This window comes from Chrysemys picta, chromosome 1 (assembly GCF_011386835.1).
Source record: "Chrysemys picta bellii isolate R12L10 chromosome 1, ASM1138683v2, whole genome shotgun sequence".
NCBI classification, from domain to species: Eukaryota; Metazoa; Chordata; order Testudines; family Emydidae; genus Chrysemys; species Chrysemys picta.
The window spans coordinates 345705106-345731127 of record NC_088791.1 but is presented as its reverse complement, the minus strand read 5'-3'; the positions used below and the strand labels follow the sequence as shown (position 1 = coordinate 345731127).

At 45.6% G+C, this 26022-nt stretch overlaps 1 long non-coding RNA gene across 1 annotated transcript; it reads right to left on the bottom strand.

Moving 5' to 3' along the window:
• Positions 1-9768: 9768 nt before the first annotated feature.
• LOC135984064 (uncharacterized) lies at positions 9769-25181 on the bottom strand. The gene is made up of 3 exons (XR_010601986.1): positions 25064-25181; positions 15620-15671; positions 9769-9903 (listed from the first exon to the last, which is right to left on the bottom strand). It is a non-coding gene; the product is annotated as an uncharacterized LOC135984064 (long non-coding RNA).
• Between the last annotated feature and the right edge of the window lie 841 nt (positions 25182-26022).

Sequence of the window (26022 nt, the reverse complement as noted above, 5' to 3'; positions counted from 1 at the left end):
TATTGTGGCATTTAGCCACAGCACAAATCTCCATTTCCAGTTCAAAAATTAGGATGGAGTTGTTCCCGAGGAGTCAAACATGGACACAGAAGGTTGAAATTCAGTTTACAGTGCTCAGTTCATTTTTGGTTTTTTGTCTGTTTTACTTTACAGGGTTACAGGGAGAATGTTTCACTCAGTACTTAACCCTCACTTGGTTAAGATTTGGGTCATAAAACTTTCATTCTTCTAGATTTTTATTATACCATTTGTTGCTCAGAAAAGTCTCGTAGAATATTTCCAGTAGGAAAAGATATATTAAGAATCCCTAAACTGTGACAACATAGGTCAAATTCTATACCTCACATACCAAGCAAAATTCCCCTTCAAAGAATGTACAGCATGAACTTCCAATCCTAGTACTCTAGGAGGAATTCAAGACAGATTATCAATAAAATCAGCATGCCAGAACTATTTCTCAGGGGTTTATAACAGTCCAGACAAATGGGTTATTTCCCACTACCAGAAGTTACAGACAAGAATCCTTATAATGGCATAACTATTCTTTAAAATTGGGGGTTGCCAACTCACAGAGGTACTTCCCTACTTTACGGGAGTGTTGTGAGGATAAACATTTTAAACATTGTGTAGTGCTTATATCCCTTGTTAATGGGAGCCATATAAGTACCTTCTGAATTCCTTAGCTCCTTGCAATGAATAATATACTATATGTTTTACTTCCATAACATTATAAATGTTATTAATGCACACTGAGTTCCACTCATAAAAATGTCAAGTGCAGTTACACAGGTAAGCAGAGACTATATTAAGGATTATCAACCCTTGTGCTTCAGAGGAGAACCAAGCCACTAATTGCTCAGGATAAGGAAGAAACTTTCTGACCTACATACTTTATTACAGAAGTGGTTACACCTCCCGCTGAAACATTTGGTACTGGCAGTTACCACAGGTAAGCAGCGACTATATTAAGGATTATCAAACCTTGTGCTTCAGAGGAGAACCAAACCACTAATTGCTCAGGATAAGGAAGAAACTTTCTGCCCTACATACTTTATTACAGAAGTGGTTACACCTCCCGCTGAAACATTTGGTACTGGCAGTTACCAAAGACTCGATTCAGGGATCATTAGTCCGAGTCAATAAAGCAATTCCAATTTTCTTAGAAAGTAGTACTACCTTGGTATCTATGCCATCTCTTGGTTCCAGCTTTCTTGGAACTATTACTTCAGAATAAGATAATTTTAAAGTCTCAGAAAAGCCTAGAAAGAGAAATAGTTTCAAATAAGTTAAACATAATATAAGTTTACAGTTATTTGGATACGTGCTTCTGGATTCTGACACTGCAAATCATTTTATACAGAAGTTATCCTGTACAATGTGTGAAGGAGGAACAATTCCAGGGATAGCGATGAAGTCTGCGTCTCAATTCAATAATATTTGTAAATAATTTAATAAGCTTAGACACAGAGAGAACACAGTAGCACTACTACTTCATTGGTTCTCTTTCCCAAGCCAAACGCAAGCCAATTTCTCCATCAGGCCCCTTCCATCCTCCTGATTCTCTGACCAACCTCACTGTATTCCCCCATCAATAGGTTCTCTCTTCCAAGCAAACACTTACCTCTTCTACCAGACTACACCCTCCCTGGTCCATCTTACCCCATCACAGCCAGCTTCATTCTTCTAATACACCCCACATTAAGCCCTGCTCCTCTATTCCTCCTCTGCATCTCACAACTCTCAACCATGGCAAGCCCCATAGCCCCCACTGCTGCACTGTACTCTTCAATAAGCCCTATTCTCTGTCCCTTCAATCACAGTGGACACCACTTCATCACCTACTATTGCAAACCACACTCAGTATGCCACACTCCATCCACTGCAAACCTCTCCTCAGAACGTTTGCCCCCCTTACTCAGTGTCAAACTACCCCCTTATTCAGCCATATTCCCCCTATCCATATTCTGCACTGCCAGCTATACCCCCATCATCTAGGCCTCTCTTTTGTCAGGCACTCCGAAACTCTACTGGGCAAAACCTGTTTCCTTCTTCCTGTTTCATTACTCATAAATATCCCTTCTAGGGCTACTCCCTTTTTCACAGTCACAAACCCTTTCCGGCTGCACCACTCTCACATCATCTTCACCAGACTGCACTCCTCTCCTCCCTTCGCCATCTGCCCAAGCTTTCATCAGCTGACTTAGGTCACTGCTCCACTGCCCAAACTGCTCCCACATCAAAGCTCTCCTTAATAAGGTCCACTACCTAATCTGTCCCCAGTTAAGCAAGTCTCTCTTTTTCTCTTTCTTCTCTTTTCTCCAACCCTGCCACCCCAGGTTCTGTCCAGTCTGCAGACCCTGCTCCACAAATTTGCCTCTCCCAGGGACTCTCACTCCACGTGCCTGCCCTACACAGGCCCTATCCGTGAACACTTTTGTTTTAATCTTGGCAGGCCCCACTACCCCTCTCCCTGTGCCAGTACACCTGGGCCCCTGAGCAGGATTTATTCCACACTCCTCAGTGCCTCTCAAAGCCTCATTGGCAGTCTGTCTCCCTGCAGTCACCGCAACATCCCCTTTCAGCAAACTGTACTCCTTCCTGTGTATCCCAAACCACCCCTCAGAGGAACTCACTCTGCCTCACTGCTCCATACTCCAAATAAAGCCTTCAACAAACCCCACGTCCCCTCCCTATTCTTTCCTCCCAAATTCACCTAGTCTAGTCTCACTCTGTGCCCCGATTCAATCCCCTACAAACTGCCCTCAGCTGGCACTGCTCCCCACTCACAACAGCTCCTGAAAACTTCCTTTAGGGAGCCCCACTCCATGCTCAGCTATCCTGAACCCCTTGGACTGCTCCCAAACATCCTCAGCATGCCTATTTCCCTCACAACCAACACACCTTCGCTCCCTGCCAGAACACTAACCCTCTGAGGGGCCCACACCACCTTCCCTGTTCAAGCACCAATCGAGCCTTCTGTGGGCCCTGCCCTACCCCCACACTACCTCTTGACCACAGCCATGACACCAAACTCCCTACTCCACACCTCTCCCTTGCTCCCCACCCTGTTCTGCCCCTACCCCCACAAAAATCCTTCTCTTCCTCCCGAAAAAGTCAGTGAGCCTGATTTCCCATTCCCTGCAGTGCCTGCATTTGAATCCCACCTGGAAGGCCCCTCCCCCATCTCTCCTCCAGCCTCAATGAATTGGCCCCTCTACCCTTCCCCATGTGACACCGCGGTGTCTTCCCCCCTCCCCTGAGAGACACCACTTCCTCCTCCCTATTAATCTGGGGCAGGAGCAAAGTCCCAGTACCAGCCTGGTCCCACAACCCACAGGAGGCAGCCTTAGCAGGTCCTCACACACACCAGCCTCAAGAAAAGTCACATCAGCCACTTCCCACCCAGCCCCAACCCTGCTACAGCACTCGCCCCTTTCCAGCTGGTGCTCAGGGCCACCCTGCTCCAGGATCCAAACACTTCACAGCCCCTCGCCCTGGCTTTAACCCCTCCCTTCTCCCCTTGGTCATGCATGTTCCCTTTCCTCCTGCCCCAAAGAGAGTCCCTTTGCCCCCCTTCCCAGTTTGCCTCCATGAACCCTCAGGCCCACAGTCCCTTTCTGCCTCCTGCCTGGTTCTGGTTCTCAGCAGATCCTGAATCTTCCCTCTCTGGGCCCTGCTCTAGCTTCACAAATCCCCCACCCCTTGATATGGTGCCCAGTGCTCCCTGCTGCCCCCAAGACCCCATATTCCCCCTTCCCTCCAGCCCCTATTGTCCACATTGTGGCTCAGTCCTGCTCCTCCTCCTGTTCTGGCCGTTTTCCCTCACAGCCCTGCTCTGATTCCTGGCTCCCCCCTTCCCTGCTTGGCCTCTGCCTTGCAAGCATGACCCCAAATATCTACCCGCTCTGGCATCTCCACCAGACTCACTGCCCATCTCACCTGGGCTGAGGAGCAGGAGCAGGGCCCAGACCTGCAGCCCCATCCCCGCGGCTCCTCACAGACACCAGCCAAGCACCTGCAGCAAGAGCAGAGACAGTGTCTCCCGCCCCCTCGGCTCAACTGCCCTAGTGCCAGCCCTGCTTCAACTGCCTCAGACCCACGTCCCCTCTCCTCCCCTCCCCTCCCTCCAACTGCCTCAGGGCCCACCCCCTCCCCTCCCTCCAACTGCCTCAGACCCACGTCCCCTCTCCTCCCCTCCCCTCCCCTCCCTCCAGCTACCTCAGACCCACGTCCCCTCTCCTCCTCTCCCCTCCCTCCAACTGCCTCAGGGCCAGCTCCACTCCAGCCCAACTGCCTCAGGCCCACGACCCCTCCCTTTCCCTCCCCTCCAACTGCCCTAGTGCCAGCCCCCTCCCCTCTAACTGCCTCAGGGCCAGCCCCGCCCCCTCCCCTCCAACTGCCCTAGTGCCAGCTCCGCTCCAGCCCAACTGCCTCAGGCCCTCTCCCCTCCCTTCCCCTTCCTCCAACTGACTCAGGCCCAGCCCCACCCCCTCTACTCCACCTGCCACCCCATCCTATCCCCGCCCTTTCCTAGCTCAACACCCTCCCACCTAGCGTTGCCAACTCTCTCATCACACAAACTCAGACATCCTTGCCCCACCCTGCCCCAAGGCCATGCCCCATGCCCCACCCCTTCCCTGAGGCCCTGCCCCCTCTTTCTCTCGCTCTTCCCCACCCTCACTCACTTTCTCCCGGCTGGGGCAGGGGGGTTGGGGTACACGAGCGGGTGCAGGCTCTGGACTAGGGCTGAGGGGTTCGCAGTGTGGGAGGAGGCTCAGGGTTGGGGCAGGGAGTTTGGGGTGCAGGAGGGTGTGGGGGTGCAGGCTCTGGGAGGGGGCTCAGGGCTGGGGCAGGGGGGTTTGTGTGGCTGGGGGGTTGGCGTGTAGGAGGGGGTATGGGGTGCTGGCTCCGGGAGGGGGAGGGGGATGGGGCAGGGGGCTGGGGTGTGGGAGGGGATGAGGGGGTGCGGACTCCCACCAAGCGGCGCTTACCTCGGGAGGCTCCCAGTCAGCAGTGTAGCAGGGCTAAGGAATAAACTGCTGGCGTAAGTCAAATCTCTGGTTGCTTCCAAATCATTGGAAGGTCCTCAATTCCTTTAGTGTAAGTTTATAGTCCAGCGGCTTGAGCAGGAACGAAGCTGGAGCAGAAAAGAGGCAAAATGGAGGTGCTTCCAGTGCCCTTTATAGCTTCTGTCATATGGGGGGAAATCCATTGTTTCAAACAAAGCTCTCTGTGGAAAATTACAGGTAGCAAGATGGTTTTTGGAGTCACATGGGCAAGTCACATGTCCATGCATGACTTCGCTTAGTCATAGCAGGAAGCCATTACCTATATCCCAGACAGAACATTCACAGGACAGTCCATTCAGCATAGATGGGCGTCTTCCACTATGAGTTAAGTGTCCTTTTCATGAGCCACTTAATTTGAATAGTCCCTTCAAGATGTGCAGGTTAAATACCTTGTGGGCATTACCCCAGGAAAAAACATTTGAAATCCAGGTATTGATCCAATACTCATAGTTTCAAATACAAAAATGATACATGCATACAAATAATGTAATCATATTCAGGAAATCATAACCTTTCCATAGATACCTTTCTTGACAACCTTTGTACAAGATTTGTTGCAAATATATAACAGTGGTTGCAACAATGTCTATGTGATCATATTTTAATCAGATAACGTCACACCTCCAAAACAGACAGAAGTGGAGGAAGTCTATGTCTGGAATGGATAATCAAATCCATCTTTGTCAATTGAGGGACTTCCTAGGGTGTCCAATAAGGCCAGCATGGGGATGGCATGGATGACCAGTGAGATGAGTTCTAAGGAACTCTCTCATAAATGTCTTTAAGTCTTGCTAGAATGAAATCTCAAAGAGTAAGGCCAATAAGCAAGGTCTCCTTGACCTGCTTGGTGATGATCCTCTGCTATAATCTTCAGCCTCGTTCTTCACTCTCTGGTCCAGTGTTTCTCTAATTTGGGGCCCACTTTCTCTTGGATTCCTATATATTTTCGACATTCTCCATTGCCCAACTTTCCTTCAAGCTTTATTTATCTAGTTCCACCTTTTTTCTCCTTAATTTGCAGTTTCTGGATAACATTGATCTGGGTCACCTTGTTTCTAAGTCTCCCAGAAAAAGGTTTTTTTAAAATTTATCATTGCATGTTTGTACCTCTTGCTTACATCTTCCAACACAACACATAACTTATTTTACCAGTATTATCGTATTCATTAAGTCAGCAAATTATATCAAAGGGAAACTAAAAAAATACATTCATGACAGGCAAAACCTTGGTGGCGTGCTGCCTAATCTCGACATAGTCATTATCCATAATTACAAATTATTTAAAGTATAACTAACAAATCTTATCATTATTAATTCTTCATTTTAGTGCTATAGATCAGTATGTGTATATTACCCTCCACCCCCCAATCTATTAGAAGCGGGATTTTTGGAGAGCACATTATGATTCTTTAATGTCAGCATTTTTTATCCTCTGCAACCACACATTTGTCAGGTGATTTTTATTTTACTCAAACTCCAAAATCTTTGCATTTTTGTATGGCCAAGTCTTATCACCATTTTTCTTATTACAGATTTTAGGTGCTTTGGTTTTGGGGCCTTGGTTGTCAGTTAATTTTAATGGTATCCCAACAAGATATTGTCATCAAAGAGACTGTCAAACGAGGTTTTTTTTCTCCTTTAAAAAGTCTCTCTAGCTAAATGGAAAGGGAATAAGGGACGTTGTTAAAATGAACATCTTATTTAATGCTTAACATTTCAAATGGATTAAGTATTTTTCCTTCTTTTCTTTATTTTTAATAATATGGGGATTTTATTTGTGGGTTTGCTATATTACTAAGCAAACTGCGGTCTCTGTATACCAACCCCCAAACTTTGTCCAAGTTTAATGTCAGACAGTGACTGGGTTATGTTAACACTTTTAGCCAATATATTCCATCTTAATTAATACAATAGTACCCATCATTTATTGGCATTGCTGCATCACAGTGCAGGCAGATCTTGAATCCTAGTGATTTAACTTTGGCCATTTTGGGACTATGTACAGGGGAGTCTAGCCTTTTTACAAGGGGTGGGGGTGGGGCAAGGAAACCTATCAATACCATGGAGTAACTAAGTATTTAAAGAAAACAATAGTTTAAATAAGCTTAACTAAGGAAATAGCTGAAAACTAACTCTAAATAAATCTCTCTATAGGTGCAAGAGATGCAGAAAACACGGGGTTCCCTGTCACTGTCAAGGGTGATAGGAAGGTATTGAATGGCAGTTGAGACTACCCTGCCAATTATATTCCCAGCTATAATGGTTGTGAGGACTTCCAGGGTGCAGGTGGGGCACCAACAGACATGCTATTCAAAAAGAATCCAATCGTGAGCCTGGGAGGCGTGCATGCCCAGTGTCACATCTCTGTGGACAATCACTTCAAGAACTGGGAGATGTTTGTTTGGTCATGGAGACTAAAACCAGGTCAACCAAAAAGGACTGAATGATTACCCAAAATTAAACCCAATACTATCAAAACTACAAATGTATCAATCCCTGCCCAACCCCCTACCAAATAACCTACACTAACTATTCTAAAGTTAGCTATATACAAATTGATCAAAACACTAACTATGCAAGTGCACTAGGGTAAGGTCAGTGCTAGGTTAGTCAATCCATGATATTACAAAAAGAACATTAGCAGATTGCCTCCTTAACATGAAAATTAGAGACTACTTTGGTGAGAAATTTCAGGTGAGGGTGAAGATAAACCTTAACATTATGGAAAACTGTATAGAGACTTTGACACTAGGGCAATTAACTCACCTGCCCTTTTGGCCTGCAAGAGATGCTGGGACAGCGAACGGCACCGAGAACGGGAACAGTGCCGTGGCTTGTCTGACAGTGCCGGCGGATGCCAGGGAGATCCGGTGCCGCAGCTCTTTGTCAGAGTCTAATCGCGGTACCATTCCTGCCACCAAAGCAAGGGCGCTGCGCACCAAAGCACTGGGTGCCGGGTCTTGTCTCGCTGATGGAGGCTGGGGGCTAAGAGCCGCCTCCATAAGGGGCTGTCTCAGGCAAAAGTCCTGCTCCTTCTTGGTCCTGGGATGGAAACCCTTGCAGATCCTGCACTTCTCCACCTGGTGAGATTCCCCGAGACAGTTAAGGCAAGAGTCATGGGGGTCGCCCATCGGCATGGGCTTGGAGCAGGAGCCGAAGGGCTTAAATCCCGGAGCTTTGGGCAGGAGCCCAACAACTATGGGGTGGGGGGAGAGTAAACACTTGAGCCTCACCACTCTTTATTTCATTGAGTGGAGCTTAAATCCTTTACAAATGTGACATTTCTCTATGATATGAGATTCTCCCAAACATTTTAAGCATGCAGGTGTGATGCCTGGTTCTGAAAGATAAAAACTTGTCAAAAAGACCTAAACTAAAACCTAGCACTTAAAACTAACTTAAACTTAACTAACCAACTCTCTCTCTATATATATATATAGGGCTCTACCAAATTCATGGTCCATATTGGTTAATTTTACAGTCATATGATTTTAAAAATAATCAATTTCACAGTTTCAGATATTTACATCTGAACTTTCATGGTGCTATAACCATAAGGTCCCAAACCAAAAGAGGGTTGGGGGGGGGTTGCAAGGCTATTGTAGGGGGGTCATCACAGCATCTGTGCTGCTACAGACAGAGGTGCAGCCATAGAGCTGGGAAACCACAGAGCAGCAGATAGCGCATACATGAGGGTCGAATGGTATGGGGGGGTCATCACTTTTTTGGGGGTGCAGGGCTGGCCTTACAAATGAGGGGGCATTGTGGACCCCACCCCACCCACAGCCAGTCCGAGGCCCCTTTAACTCCCAAGTTCTGGGTCTGGAGCCAAGGAGTGGCAGCTCCGTGGCTGCTCTCTGTGTAGTGACCCCTCCCCCTGCAGCTGGGGAGCAATAGGGAAAGGAAGCCAGACGGGAGTGTGAAGAAGCTGCAGCTGGGGAGGTTCACAGAGGTTAGTCTGACACAGCTCCAGGAGCAGCCCTTGCAGGAGAAGAGGAAGTGCAGCTCCTCCCCAGCCCTGCCAGGACTAGCAGCTGGAGCCCAGTACATGGTAGAAGCCCCAGCTGGGGTGCCCCCAGCTCTGCCTTTTCTCAGCAGATTTCACTGGGGAGACCAGATTTCATGGTCCATAATGTGTTTTTTGCAGCTGTGAATTTGATAGGGACACACGCACAGACACACACAGACATGAGTCAGGGAAGCACTTATCCAAACAAGTTTGAGATTGCTTCCACAACCACCACTGGTGGTAAGAAGGGACTGAGGTAGGTTGGGAGCTGCTCCACCCTCTTATGCCAGCCTGCAGTGGTGTGTGGCAACAGAGGATGCTCAAGTCCCCCAGTGAGGGAAAGAGTTCTCTGAGAACTGTACTTGAGGTGTGTATACACATACAGTGGAAAGCATATGTGCATGCACTCAAAGAACAGTTAAGTTTCTGCTGCTTAGGGATAGAGAGTTCTAGGGATACGTCTTATGGATACAGAGGATAGAACCAACTTAGAAGCAGGATGAGATTCTATGAAGCTCTGAGAAGACACTTATGTGAATACAGAAAGAAAAGCATAAATAAGGACAAAACCTGTTTATTCAAATAAAATGGAACAGAAGAACAAAATAAACTGACAATTTCAAAACTAGGTAATTCTCCATAAATCCCACGTAACTGGGAATTTTGACACACCACTATCTCAGCAGGGTTCCACATGTTCTTTCAGTGGCTGAACTGATAAAAAAAACATTGTTTTTTCAATCTTCCAGTATCCTCTGTTTTGTTAAACAAATAGCTTCCCCTCTACTTTTTAGACTGAATACTGCTTTTCTTCTTCACACTCTTCTAAAACAAAACAAAACAAAAAAACAGTATAATGATTAAAGCATGGTCTATGTAACTGGCAAACTTTATGTATCCTGCCCACAGTCATTCACGATCTGGCATTCAGAGGTCTAAGCTGCCATATTCCTTTGGAACTATTTTTGAAGAAGCAAAAGTTTGTACAACATAGAAACATTATTTGGTAAACCTAACAGTTTCCGTGTGATATGTATTACTATTCCAAAACATTTCAAAAGAGTCCTCAAGCTAAGCCCTCAAGTCAGGACATTTTATTTATTTCTTTAGATTTATAATAAGGGTCTCACTATTCATCCATCTTATCCCTTTGAAAACTATTGCAACATTAAAACATAAATAACCACGAAGTCCAGGATTACTTGAGATATAAATAAATAAATTGACAATACAAAATCCTCATGCCTCCAAGCCTCAGCCAGTTGCATAAACAACCTTAACTATGTGCCTTGTGAGAGTGCTTTGGGATATTGCATCACATGCTCACATGCTGGTTTTCAAATTTCATAGATCATTACACATTTTTCCTACAACCGTGTGTGTGTCTGTGTATAGCATCTTGCAATGCATTTTTCACTCTTGAGTATTTACACTGATTTAGTTGTAAAATTTCCAGTATAACTTGGTTCACTTAGATCCCAGTACACTAAGTAGCTCCATTAGGGAGAATCCCACCCTATCGCCAGTGAAACTCATTGCCAGGGGATGTTGTGAAGGCCAAAAGTATAACCGGGTTCAAAGAAGAACTAAATAAGTTCATGGAGGATAGGTCCATCAATGGCTATTAGACAAGATAGTCAGGGATGCAACCCCGTGCTCGGAGTGTCCCTAGCCTCTGATTGCCAGAAGCTGGGAGTGGACGAGAAAGGATATCAATCAACGATTGCCTGTTCTGTTCATTCTGAAACATCTGCCACTGGCCACTGTCAGAAGACAGGATACTAGACTAGATGGACCATTGGTCTGATACAGTATGCCCATTCTTATATTCTTAATTAGGTAGAATTTCAAGAGCAACTAGCAAAAGACCCAGACGTTAACAGCAAAAAATTGCTAAGTACATCAGAAGCAGGAAGCCTGCCAAAAAATCAGTGGGGCCACTGGATGATTGAGGTGCTAAGGGGCACTCAAGGAGGACAAGATCATTACAGAGAAGCTACATTAATTCTTTGCATCAGTCTCAGTGACTCCTGATTGAATATTCTCAGTCAGACTGCCAGCACCATAAACTCCCATGGCATCTGATCGCCAAGCTGAGATATTTGCTCAAGTACCAGCAACGTGTCTTCAGAACTTAGTTCACAGTTCTGCTGATGTGTGATTCTCACAGTGATGTTGTTTCTGCTGGACTATGAAGGGCCACAGAGTAAAAACTTACTTTGCTCAGGAACATCTGTTGCTGTGGCTGGATATACACAGGAAGCAAGTCTATTAAGTAAGAAGGACCTGTTTTTACATAGTCAGTTTTCAGATGATCATTTCCTAACTCAAAGAGTGTTGAATCCAGCATGGGGGATTTTTTTATTATGCCTCATCATGAAAAAGAAAAAGGAACTGATCACAGAGCTCAAAATTAATGGTAAATTAGGTACAAGAGATCATGATTTGGTCTCACTAATAATGTGCAAACAGAATAAAGTCCAGACCAGTCACATATATATTTGATGCTTTTGTAACCCTTCTGCCGGGTGGAGCCAGGAGCAACAAGGGCCGGGTTCAGTATCTAAGTGTTCCTTATCAACAATACAACACAAAACTGGCTCGAGCCCCCACCCAGTAACCTGGGATAATTACACACCATCCCTGGGTGCCTGTAGGTGGCAATAATTCCACTCTCACAAGCACAGAGTCTGAGCGTAGCAAAACTTTTAATAAAAGGAGGGAATTAACTCAGCATTAATTTGGGAAAACACTAGGTAAGATACCGCAACTAGGTATCATAAACACAAACCATGAGCAAAAGACCCACCCCCAAGTAAGTAGGGCAGTGTTCTTTTCTCCTCAGAGTCTTAAGTCCAGCAACCCAAAAGTCCTTTTAATGTGCCCATCCCATCTCTGTACCCCACTCACAGTTGCTGTCCTTGGCCAGGGCAGCACCAGAGTCCAGAGGTTCATCCACAGAGTTCACCTCCCACCCTGTGTGGAAGGCAAGGGAGGGGTAAGGAGGCACCTTACACACTGCACTGCATGGGCACTTGCTCATTGCCCCAACGGCTGATTGCCACACCTCTGTGGGGCTCTTCTCTGGCCCTCTCCACCAGCCGCCCTGCTGGCTGTGCCTCTCCACCAGCCACCCTGCTGGCCGCTTGCCACATCTCTCCACCAGCTGCCCGGCTGGCCACTTGCCAAGATGTCTTCAGGGCCCCCCCCACACACACTTAGCACAGCTCTCAGTGATTTCAGCTGTTAGTGGGGGAGCCTCACTGCTGGTGCACACTGTGCAGTCTCTTGCAATAGAGACACTGCCCAAAAGTAGGCCTAATACTTAGACCTAGGTATCAGTGATTTCAGCTCCGCAGTATGTAACAAGACTTTCAATTGCGTCTAAATTAGCTCGTATTATACCATGGAGAGAGAGAGAAAGGCTCAAATGGTGCCTAGGACCCGTAAACATCTCCAGAGATGTACCACCTCCCTGGGTGATGCTTGCATATATTAGTTCAAACTGGATTCTCCAGAGGTCAATGGACAAAGAAAGGACTTTTGGATAAATAGCCTGAGTTTAAACTGACTCAGGCATTTCTTTCTGATCCAGCAAATGGACAGGACCTTTTGTGCCCAGTGGGTGTGGGTAAGATTTGAAAGGACTGATACCTGCCATTGGGGTGGAGTTGCAGTGGGGTGACCGCTGGGAAGATTTTTAGCATGTGTCTGTTAGTACTTGTATTATTTTAATCTGTGTTTTTAATGCTTTCACCTTAAGAATAAATGTGCTGGCTTGCTGGGGAACTCACAGTGTAGACAGGGAACAGTGTGGCCTAGAAAAACCCCGGTTAGGATTAGGAGAGATGTAGATCTCTGCCAAAGAGAGATGATGGCTGAAGAGCCAGGAGCCTACAATGGGTGCCACTGCTGGACAATGAGGGGGAAATACAGATGCAGTTGCCCTAAACAGTGACTATTTTGATTTAAAATCTAGAAAGATTAACATGGCACACATCAAATGGATTAAAAGCTGGCTAATGATTAGGTCTCAAAAAGTAATTGTAAATGGGGAATCATCAAATGGGGGTGCTTCTAGTGGTGTCCCACAGGGATCAGTTCTTGGGTCTAATTTAACATCTGTATGAATGACCTGGAAGAAAATATAAAATTACCACTGATATAGTTTACAGATGACACAAACATTGAGGGAATAGTAAATAACAAAGAGGACTGGTCACTGATACAGAATGTTCTCAGCCACTTGATAAGATGGGCACAAACAAACAGTATGCATTTTTAATATGGCTAAATGTAAATGTATATATCTAGGAACAAAGAATGTAGGCCATAATTACTGAATGGGGGATTCTATCCTGAGAAGCAATGATTCTGAAAAAGATTTGGTGATCATGGTGGATAATTAGCTAAATTCCATGTCCAAAAAGGCCAATGTGATCCTGAGATGGATAAATAGGGGAGTCTTTAGTAGGAGTAGAGTGGTTATTTTACCTCTGTATTTGGCACTAGTGCAACTGCTGCTGGAATACTGTATCAAGTAGTCAAGAAGGATGTTAATAAACTGGAGAGGGTTCAGAGAAGAGCGACAAGAAATGATTGAAGCATTAGAAAACATGTCTTATAGTGATAGACTCAAAGAGTTCAATATATTTAGTTTAACATATAGAAGATTTAGGGGTGACTATATGTATCTACACAGGAAAGAAATATTTAATAGTAGGCTCTTTAATTGATCAGAGAAAGATATAACACAATCCAATGGCTGAAAGTTGAAACGACACAAATTCAGACTGGAAATATGGTGTAAAGTTTTAATTACTTTCGCTGTTAACTATTGGAACAACTTACCAAGGATCCCAGTGGATTCTCCATCACTGACAATTTTAAAATCAAAATTGGATGTTTTTCTGCTCTAGGAATAATTTGGGGGAAGTTCTGTGTTATACAGGAGGTCAGACTAGATGATCACAATGGTCCCTTCTGGCCTTGGAATTTATGAATCTATGATTTACTCAGAGTAGTTTTGATAGTATTTCTTAGTTATTAATTTAAAAAATAAAAATGAAATTCTATAATCTGGATCTATTTTTAAGACATTTCAAGGGTCTCCTGTCCCGAACATGGTGTAAACTCAGTGAGGCAATAGGCCTGATTCTGAACTGAATTCTACTGTTATGAATCCAGAGTTTCTGTCATGCTACGCCCATATCAAAGCTGATTTTCACTGAAAAGCACTTCTCTCTAAGGACTATTTTCCTTCCAAATATCAACTTGCTACCCCAAAATGTTTCTGTGCTAAAATGTAACACTGACAGATGCCAGTTGTCAGCGGGCGGGATTGAACATGGAACCTCTAGAGCTAAACGCATGAGCCTTTATTGCATGAGCTAAAAGCCAAATGGCGCTTAGCTAACACCATAGAACAGACTCATTAATCTTTCTCTCTCTCTAAGGCTAGGTCTACACTATCCACCTGAATCGGCGGGTAGAAATCGATCTCCCGGGGATCGAATTATCACGTCTCGTCGGGATGCAACAATTGATCCCCGAATCGACACTCTTATTCCACCAGCGGAGGTGGGAGTAAGCTCCTTCGACGGGGAGCCACGGAGGTCGATTTTGCCGCCATCCTCACAGCGGGGTAAGTCGGCTCCGATAGGTCGAATTCATCTACGCGAATAGCGTAGCTGAATTTGCGTATCTTAAATCGACCCCCGCCCTGCAGTGAAGACCTGCCCTAAGTGGTCTCAGTGCCACTAGATAGGATGGAACTCCATACCCAGGAGGTGTGTACGTTACAATCACTGTTCAGAGAGATAGCTTGCAGTGTTTTTCTGTGTTGGGAAAGTGTATTTCACTCTCATTCTCCTTGCTTGTAAAATAGCTCAATAACTTTTTTGCTTATAATTCAACAAAACAAAACAAAAACATATCAACTAAAATAAAAGCAAACTGTGAGCTTCAAAAATTTCATCCCCAAAAGTGAATGTTATGGAAAGCTAAAAGGAACTAAAAATAAAATATTAAGGCCTTGGCTATACTGGCAATTCACAGCGCTGCACTTGCTGCGCTCAGGGGTGTGAAAAAACACCCCCCTGAGCGCAGCGACTGCAGCGCTGTAAAGTGCCAGTGTAATCAGCACCTGCAGCGCTGCACGCTTGCTCGCAGCGCTGTAAGCTATTCCCCTCGGAGAGGTGGAGTACTTGCAGTGCTGCAAGAGAGCTCTCGTAGCGCTGGAGGTGTGAATACACTCGCGCTTCACAGCGCTGCCGAGGCAGCGCTGCCGCGGCAGCGCTGTGAATCCACGAGTGTACCAAAGCCTAAGATGGGATGGATTTGGGAATCTTATCTGTAGTAGTTGCAATACTGGTGCTCCTCCTGTCATATTCTGGCTTTACTATTTTCAGATATGCATGATCATTTTTTCAAATTAGAAAAAAAGGAAGAGAAGTTTTGATTATCTTCCAGACTAGAAAATGCTCATATGCTCTTCACATATTTGAGAGTAACTGAAGCAATCCATATGAAAAACACTTACTGTGTCTGCAGCACCAGAATCACGTTGTGTTGCCTGTCTTTTTCTGGAGAACCTACGGTACAAACCACATACGATTTAGACAATACAGTTGGTGAACAAGCTGAAATTGTAATTATTATGCATGGTTTTGAGAAGATGCTTATTAAAATCTATCAAACCAGCTGTGTTACATGACAGCTGTGCAGAACACAATGCCATCCACAGCCTCAGGAACAACTCTGATATCATAATCAAAAAGGCTGACAAAGGAGGTGCTGTCGTCATCATGAATAGGTCGGAGTATGAACGAGAGGCTGCTAGGCAGCTCTCTAACACCACATTCTGCAGGCCATTACCCTCTGATCCCACTGAGGGTTACCAAAAGAAACTGCACCATCTGCTCAAGAAACTCCCTGAAAAAGCACAGGAACAAATCTGCACATACACACCCCTAGAATCCCGACCAGGGGTATTCTATCTGCTACCCAAGATCCATAAATCTGGAAATCCTGGATGCCCCATCATCTCAGGCATTGGCACCCTGACAGCAGGATTGTCTGGCTATGTAGACTCTCTCCTTGCCCTATGCTACCAGCACTCCTAGCTATCTTCGAGGCACCACTGACTTCCTGAGGAAACTACAATCCATTGGTGATCTTCTAGAAAACACCATCCTGGCCACTATGGATGTAGAAGCCCTCTACACCAACATTCCACACAAAGATGGACTACAAGCCGTCAGGAACAGTATCCCTGATAATGTCACGGCAAACCTGGTGGCTGAACTTTGTGACTTTGTCCTCATCCACAACTATTTCACATTTGGGGACAATGTATACCTTCAAGTCAGCGGCACTGCTATGGATACCCGCATGGCCCCACAATATGCCAACATTTTTATGGCTGACTTAGAACAATACTTCCTCAGTTCTCATCCCCTAGTGCCCCTAGTCTACTTGCGCTACATTGATGACATCTTCATCATCTGGATCCATGGAAAAGAAGCACTTGAGGAATTCCATCATGATTTCAATAATTTCCATCCCACCATCAACCTCAGCCTGGACCAGTCCACACAAGAGATCCTCTTCCTGGACACTACAGTGCTAATAAGTGATGATCACATAAACACCATCCTATATCGGAAACCTACTGACCGCTATACTTACCTACATGCCTCCAGCTTTCATCCAGACCACATCATACGATCCATTGTCTACAGCCAAGCTCTAAGATACAACCACATTTGCTCCAATCCCTCAGACAGAGACAAACACCTACAGGATCTCTATCAAGCGTTCTTAAAACTACAATACCCATATGCTGAAGTGAAGAAACAGATTGACAGAGCCAGAAAAGTACCCAGCCGTCACCTTCAGCCCCCAACTAAAACCTCTCCAGCGCATCATTAAGGATCTACAACCTATCCTGCAGGACGAACCCTCACTCTCACAGATATTGGCAGACAGGCCAGTCCTCGCTTACAGACAGCCCCCAGTCGGAAGCAAATACTCACCAGCACCACACAACAAAAACACTAACCCAGGAACCTATCCTTGCAACAAAGCACATTGCCAACTCTGTCCACATATCTATTCAAGGGACACCATCGGAGGACCTAATCACATCAGCCACACCATCAGGGGCTTGTTCACCTGCATATCTACCAATGTGATATATGCCATAATGTGCCAGCAATGCCCTCTGCCAGGTACATTGGCCAAACCGGACAGTCTCTACGCAAAAGAATAAATGGACACAAATCAGACGTCAAGAATTATAACGTTCAAAAACCAGTCGGAGAACACTTCAACCTCCCTGTACACTCAATTACAGACCTAAAAGTTGCAATTCTTCAACAACAAAACTTCAAAAACAGACTCCAACGAGAAACTGCATAACTGGAACTAATTTGCAAACTGGACACTATTAAATTAGGCTTGAATAAAGACTGGGAGTGGATGAGTCATTACACAAAGTAAAAACTATTTCTGCATGCTAATTTTCCCCCTACTGTTACTCACACCTTCTTGTCAACTGTTTGGAATCGGCCATCCTGATTATCACTACAAATTTTTTTTTTCTCTTGCTGATAATAGCCCACCTTAATTGATTAGTCTCATGAGAGTTGGTATGGCAACCCCCATTTTTTCATGTTCTCTGTATACATTATATATATTCCGATTTTATTTTCCACTGCATGCATTTGAAGAAGTGGGTTTTAGCCCACGAAAGCTTATGCCCAAATAAATTTGTTAGTCTCTAAGGTGCCACAAGTATGCCTCATTCTTTTTGCTGATACAGACTAACATGGCTACCACTCTGAAACCTGTCTTAATGAACCATGTAATCATGTTTCTGTATTTCAGATTAAACCAGTCTGGATGAATGGGTTGCTCTTTCATCTTCAGTAACTGGCACCAATTTGCAAATGCTGCCTTCTGCCAACCTCTATCTCTCTGGCATTTCTCACTCCAGGTTTTCCATAGCACTTCATATAAACTTTGATCCCTGAAAGGGGACTGAGGCTAAATTGAGGTTTGGCCAAAGGGAAAAATGCCAATAAACCCACCGAAGGCACCAGAGCAGCCTACCAACTGTGGAAGACTTCAGGCAGAAGGGAAACTGTGGCAGTTGAGGTACCCAGTGCTAGATCAGATAAGATGTTCCTACATCCTACAGCCAGCATGGTTAAGGACAATAAGAAGGAGTTTGGAAAATATATTTAGAATAAAAAGAATCCAGACAATTTCAGAGTAGCATCTGAAGAAGTGGGCTGTAGTCCACGAAAGCTTATGCTCTAATAAATTTGTTAGTCTCTAAGGTGCCACAAGTACTCCTGTTCTTCTTAATCCAGACAATGGTATTCGTCCATTACTAAATGGAAATTAGAGAATTATCAATAATAAAGCAGAAAAGGCAGTTATGTTCAATAAATATTTCTGTTCTATATTCACGTAAAAACAGGTATACAATATCATCATATGGTGATAGCAACACTCTTTCCATTCCACTAGTATCTCTGGAGGCTGTTAAACAGAAGCTACTAAAGTGAGCCATTTTAAAATCAGCACGTCTGACAATAGTGCCTCATTACCAAGTTCCGCACTGGATCTGGTAGCCTGGATCAAGGCACAGTGCTTAGAAAATGTATGTAATGGAGCCCATGTAGGCGCCCTAAATATCTCAGATACTGGAACATTTTTGAGTAATGCAGTGGATATTGCTTGTCATCTGGTAGAATGTGCTATTACCCTTTAGGGGAGTTGAGCACCAGCTGAATCATAGCATGTGGTGATACACCCAGAGATGCCCCTCAAGAATCTCTGAGCAGAGATTGTAGACTTTCTGGATTTGTCTCTGATAGATACAAAAAGTCTAGGTGATCTGCAAAATTGTTTGGTCCTATCTAGATAGAAGGCTAACATCTAGGGTATGAAAAGAGGTTGAGACATATTTTTTGGGGAAAACATCGGTAGATGAATGGACTGGTTAAGATGATATTCTCATAGTACCTTAGGTAAGAATTCAGAGTGTGGATGTAAAGAGATCTTGTCCTTGAAGACCACCTGAAGCCCAAAGTGATGGCTACTAAGAGGGCAGTCTTCATATAAAAGTGAAGATGCCATTGCTTCAAATACTGGTCTCATGAGATATTAAGTACCAGACTGAGGTCGCCAATTGGAGTGGGGTCCTTAACCTGGAGGTAGAGGTTCCCCAAACTTGAAGATACAGAGTGAGAAATATAGAAAACTGTGCTATTGGACGATGAAAGGCTGATACTGCAGCCAAGTGAACTTTATTTGAGCTAACTGATAATCCTGATTTCTTTAGGTCCAACAGGTAATACAGGATCACTGACAGCGACACAGATCCTGGCAGATGCCAGAGGTATTGACACTAATTGCTGAATCTATTCCACTTCTGCAGGCAAGTAATTTGGGTTGACTCACCTCTACTGTTCAGTAACACTTGTTTACTTCTGGAGAGCAGGTGGATTATAACCCGGTGACTCACAAGGAGCCATGCCCTCAGGTAGAGGATATATAAGTTAGGGTGAAGTACATGACCTGCTTCCTGGGAGAGGAAATGGGGAATGATCGAAAGTTTGGATGGACACGTAGCTGAAACTGGTAAGGACACCAAGCCTGTCTCAGCGAGGTCAGTACTATAAGTATAATACTGACATTGTCCTGCCTGATCTTGTTCAACTCCCTTAGTCTTAGCAGTGTTGGAGAAAACACATAGAATAGTCACTTCATCCATGACAGGAGAAAGGCGTCTCCCAAAGAGTGGTGGCCTAGATCGCCTCTTGAGCAGAATAGAGGACACTTATTGTTTCTTGAGGTGGCAAACAGATCCACCTCTGGAAGTCCCCACTTTAGGAGCTGTGTATTCCTTGGAGAATTCTGTGCCAAAAAATTGAAAATTCTGCAAAATTCTGCATATTTTATATGTCAAAATAACGCAATATAATCACTCCAGTTTCAATTAATTTGGTAATTTAATCTCAGAATATCTATCAATAATACACACAAGAGCAAAAAAGATTCCCCCAGGAGTAGAGAGTTAGAGAAACCCCTATAACAACCCAGTTCCAGTTGGAGTGTGCGTGTGGGTCCACGGGGCCCAGACACCTGCAGTCGCAACCCCTCAGAGCCCAGCTAAAGGGCAACCCCTGACCCAAACACGCACACCACCATCCCCCAAGAGCCGAGCCATGGGGCACCTCCTGGCCCAGACACCAATCTCCCCTCCCCATAGAGCCTAGCCGCAGGTCAGCCCCTGACCCAGACACCAGCACCCCCCCCTACAGTGCCCATCCATGGGGCACCCCCCCAGACACCAGCCCTCTCCTCTCTACAGAGCCTACCTGTGGGGCAGCTCCCAGACACCAGCCTCCCGTCCCAACAGAGCCCAGTCCTGGTGCAGCCCCCAGATGTCAGCCCCCCACTCCCCACAGAGCCCAACCATGGGGCAGACCCCAGATGCCAGTCCCCCTTTCTCCACAGAGCCCAGCTGTAAGGCAGCCCCCAACCCAGACACCAGCACCCCCAGAGCCTTTATTCCCCCCCCAACTTCTTTACTGAACTGCCAGGGGACATGGTGTGGTGGGGCCCTGCCCTTCCTCACCATTTGCCATAGCTGGCTGGGTCTCCGAGGTCCTCTCCCCTCCTGGGAGAATGAGGATCAAAGAGCGTGCACCCTCCAGCCCCACCAGGCTGGGTGCTCTGCTCACTGCAAGCTGGGCTCTGCAGAGTCCAGCAGCCCCTCATGGCAGCCAGAAATTCTGCAGGAAAAACAGGGAATTCTGCATTCCGCAGTAGCACAGAATTCCTCCAGGAGTAATACAATGGAGAGTTTGAGAGGCCAGATCCCATTCATAGTCCTGGGAGAAGCACCTGCTGAGAATATCTGCTGTGGTGTTTTGAACACCCAGAAGGTAGACAGCTGAAATTTGGATCTCGTGGGCTATACACCAGTTCCACAGCTTTGTTGCTTTAGCACATGGAGATGGGGACCTTATTCCTCCCTGTTTATTGATGTAGACTATGCAGGCCACATTGTCCATCATGATCTAATTGATTTGCCCCGATGAGAGGTGAGAAATGATGGCAAGCATTTCTGACTACCCAGGAGTTCAAACAGGTTGATGTGGAGACTGGTTTCCTGAGGTGACCATCTGCCCTGAGTTGTGAGAGTACTGAGGTGAGCTCCCTATCTCAAGAGAGATGTATCCGTTGTGAAGGGTGTTGTTGGACGTGGGAGAATGAAAGGAATGTCAGCACAGACATTGAGTTGATTTTTCAACCCATCTAGGATGAATAGTTTTGCATGATCAATCACGAAGGTGCAGGCTGACATATGACCCAGGAGCTGTACACAGTTCCTTACTGAGGTTCATGGACTCCCCTGAATGGTCCTGGCTACATATGCTAATGTTATGAATCCGTCTGTGAGGAGGTAGACCCTGACTGTCAATGAATCCAAGTATGCCCCTATGAATTGTATTTTCAGTACAAGGTGGTATGTTGGTACTTGGGAAAAAGCCAGTACAGAGGACGAGTGGGATACCAAAAGACCCTGCCTAACTATGAGCAGAGGAGACTTGGATTCATCTGAGACAAAGAGGTCTTTAGGGAAGCTAAACTTCTCCAGGACCAGAGGTCAACTGAAAAGAGGAGAGACCAAGCTGAGAGGGGTCAGTACCGGTGCTACTCTGGTCTTTGTGGGCTTCTGGCGATCTAGCTGCACAATAGTTTTCTGTGATCCAGAGGCCATGGATGGTGCGGAGGGTGCAGAGGTCAGTACTGAGACTTTAGAAACATCAGAGTGTCTCTTGTATTGCTACATTCACCCATCTCAGGCCAAGACCATTGAGCACTAACTGAGGGCAGATCATCTGATACCAAAAAGGCATCGCTATCCAAAATCTCCAATCAAAGGCATGTTCACACCTGAAGTAGAACACTCATAGGGTCATTACTTGAAAAGAACAAAAAAATCCCCAAACAGGACAAAGGGACAAAGGTCAGATAACAGGGCTTTAAAAAGGACTGCCAGGAGGGGAAAAAAGGAAGGCTATTGGACGGTGTAGCAGGGTGCTGGTGCAAAAGTACCTAATTAGCCCCTGCCCGGTCAGGTCCAATCAGGGGAAACAGATTGGGGCTGACAGAAAAGGCCTGATGCCAGTCTGAGGATTGGCAACACCTGCTGGCCTGACAAGCCAAGGGCTATAAAGGCTGGGAGGGAGCCAGAAGGCAGGGGACAGCCAGGGAGGGAAGTGGAGGCCTCCTAGCTGAAGGCTGTCTCTGCCTGTAAAGGAGGTGACTAATCCTGTAAAGCTTGTATATAAATAGACACTGATGGTGGGACAACCTTAAGTAAATAAAGACACAGGTGTTGCGCAACCCTGAAGACTCTCTGAGCCTTATTGGGGGCAGCAAGCAGGCCCCAAGAAGAGGGTGGGTCGTGAACCCTGTTACAGAAGAACAGAAGTTTTGGGAATGAGACAAAGAGACTCATCAGCCATATGACTGCCTTGGGGATGAGTAAGTTTTCCCCTTGTCAGGTTTTCCCTCTCCATAGCCTCACTGACCAGTCATTCAGGTTTTTAGGTGGCTCCTCTTTTTCTTGTGACTCAACCTTCTGGCCAAGTCACTCTTTAGTCTCACCCCTTTCAGGGTAAGTCAGCGTGCACTCCAGTAACAGTCTGTCAGCCTTGTTCCAGAGTTCTAGACTGACTTTAGGTCCACTAGGCCTTATGACACTTATCCAGAGCCTTTGTTAGGGTTTCCCTTGGTGATCTGTAAGGGAACTCAGTCCCACCCTCTACCCTAGGTTCCAGCCCTAAGGTCCACTTCCTCAGACCTCCTGCTTCTTCCATGGACGTCTTCCTACTGTGGCCTGCTTAAAAATATTCTTCCCAAGCCCTTTTAAGGCCTCAATGGAAAGATAACAAAGGAAAAACACAACAAAAATAGTCCTAACAAGTCCCTGGCCTCCCTCCTTTCAGGATATACCTGACAAGCCGTAGCCCAGCTCAGTATCCTCAAAGGCTACCCGGAAATGTTTGCAGAACTCCCTTGGCAGTACCATCCTCTACAGTACTCCTTTCTGTGAGCTAGTGGGGAGAGATATGTCCACCTCCTATGGCTGGGTCTTTTTAAATTGAGCTTCTCCCTTTTTAATCTCTTGCTCCAAGATTGGCATGCCTTGCAGGTTTAGCATGGTGGGGCTGCCTGAGGCCAAAACTGCATTTTAACCCCTTCCTGACTGGTGTGGAGGGTGTATACTCCATCACATGCCAGGAGACAGGGAGAGATGGGCATGCTTTCATAGCGGGGACAAGGGGGAGGAGAATCCAGTTTGTGAATCAATCAATGTCAGAAACAGCTAGCTTGGATGAAAAGGCTCCAAGAATTTGAAGAGAAGTCACGAGCTGCAGGGGAAAGATTCTAGACACCACAGAAAACTCTGCCCAACCCCAAAGTATCAGAGGGGTAGCCGTGTTAGTCTGAATCTGTAAAAAGCAACAGAGGGTCCTGTGGCACCTTTAAGACTAACAGAAGTATTGGGAGCATAAGCTTTCGTGGGTAAGAACCTCACTTCTTCAGATGCAAGGGAAGAAGTGAGGTGCATCTGAAGAAGTGAGGTTCTTACCTATGAAAGCTTATGCTCCCAATACTTCTGTTAGTCTTAAAGGTACCACAGGACCAATCCCAAAGAAAATTCACAGTGGTGAGGAACATGACACAGGGAAACACTTTTTGGAATGTCTGTTATTTTGTATAGATCTGGTTTTCTCATAGTACTAAGTAAAGAGTAGTGGTGTTTTGGAATGCTGTGCAAAGTTTGTGTATGTCTGTTGGCTTTCACTAGAGGTACCCCTGAAGAGGTAAACTGTAAACCAGACAGCTCACCCTTTCAGTGGGATTCTGAGGAATGTGCAAAAGCTGTTGGGGAGACTGCACATTTCAGCACCTCGGCATTTGGACTGCAGGGGTCATCTCTGCCAAGAAAGGTGTCAGAGTTGAGATCTGCTCCAGCAGGGTTGAGCTTAGGTACTGTGCCTCTAGCCACACAAAGCTAGGAACAGTACCTAAGCTCAACCCTGTCCCAGCAAGCAAAGGGCACGTGTGAATCAATGTGTGGTTTAGAACTGGGCAAAAAGAGGAAGTGTCTGTGTGTGTGTCTGGGAGGGTGGGTCTCTTTCTGTTAAAACTGTCGTGGTTTTGAGAAAATGTAATCCCAAAGCTGGACAGAATGTCAAAACCACCAAAAAATTGCAGAAAGATTTTGAAGAAAAATTCCACTTTGGGACAACCAAAACATATTTTTTCAGCTCCCCAGCTACATTCAAGGAAGGCTCTAATCAATTTCACAAGCCCTGCTGCTGGAGAGGCAGAAAGCCCCTTCCCTCTGCTGCCCTGTCAATCCCCTCGAGTTCCCAGAGCAAGTAAGGTGCTGTCCTGGTGCTCTGCCTGTCTGTCCCCTAGAGTCAGTTGGGAAAGTGGGGAGGCAGAGCTTCCGATGCTCTGCCTGCCTGCCCCCCAGTAGCTATGGGAAAGGTGGGAAGGTAAAGCACAGCAGTCCTTCCCCATCCCTTGGCACTGTGGGGAGATGGTGATTGATGAAGGTTTAGTTGCATCTGTACTAGATTTGATGAAACATTTCATTCTGCCTAATTGACATTTTCTGACTACACTCAGTTTTGGAAGAAAATTTCCAACACGGTCTAGTTTGAATTTTCTCACAACAGTCAGGAGAGCATCCAGCAGCCGGGAGCCCAACCAGACCTGTGGCAGTACCCTAGGCTAATAATGGACCAGTTAGTAAATATAACAGAGGTGCTTTTGCAGGTGGCCAGCAATGCGTGGCAGGCTTACTGCCAAGTGTAACACTGGGGGAACTGGGATTAGAAATATTATCATGTAGTGTAAACATGAATGAAATTTTACTTACCTACTAAAGACCCGAGCAATTTGAGCTCTTTTATGCACAGCAAAGCTGAGAACCAGAAGAAGAAGAAGGATGCTTCCTATTGCTATTCCCATAATGACAATCTCACTACTGGACACTTGGAAAGAAACAGACACAGAACATTACACTTTGTTTGCACTTAGGACTTACTCATATAACTGTAACAAACATTTCCTTAGAAACTCAGGCTTGTCCCTGTATGAAGTGTGCATGGATCACACACACATCCAGCTATCTCATATGTACATTCTCTAACAATACTAGCAACGAGGCCTCCACATTTGTTTTGTCTGCACACAAGGTTCCAGCACTGCTGCTTGTTTCTGCTGTGCATTCTCCCTAATCATGAATACCACGTGTTGTCAACAGCTGGGTAGGCAGTGTGACACAGTCACATGGTTGTCATATTGCACATGAATTTGGGATGTAATATAGCTGCTCCCATCCCCCCAAAAGGCCTTGAAGTTTCAGGCCGTATATGTACAAGCATCAGACCTTGGAGCAAGGCGGGAATACTTCTTTCTTTATGGGCCTAGAGTCACCACACCTAGAATTGTGTTCATTTTTCAGCACTACAGTGACGGAAATATATTTAAAAATTAGAAGGAGTAAAGAAAAAATAACAAAACTATCAGGGATCTAGAGGGCTTGATTCATAAGGAAAATATAACAGATAAAAACGTACAGCTTGGTTGAGCAATGACTAATGGGGGACATGATAACAGTCTACAATTATGTACACATTCTCAAATGAGAATGATCTCTTTCTACCAATCATGGTAATTCTACCAGAGTACCCCAGCTAATGCTAAGCTGCCACTGTGAGAGAGCCTGTCTCTCAAACACTTGTGTCCCGGGCTATATAGAGCTTTAAAGATCATACCCAACACCCAGAACTGCAGCCACAAATGAACAGATACCCAGTACAGATCACAAAACAT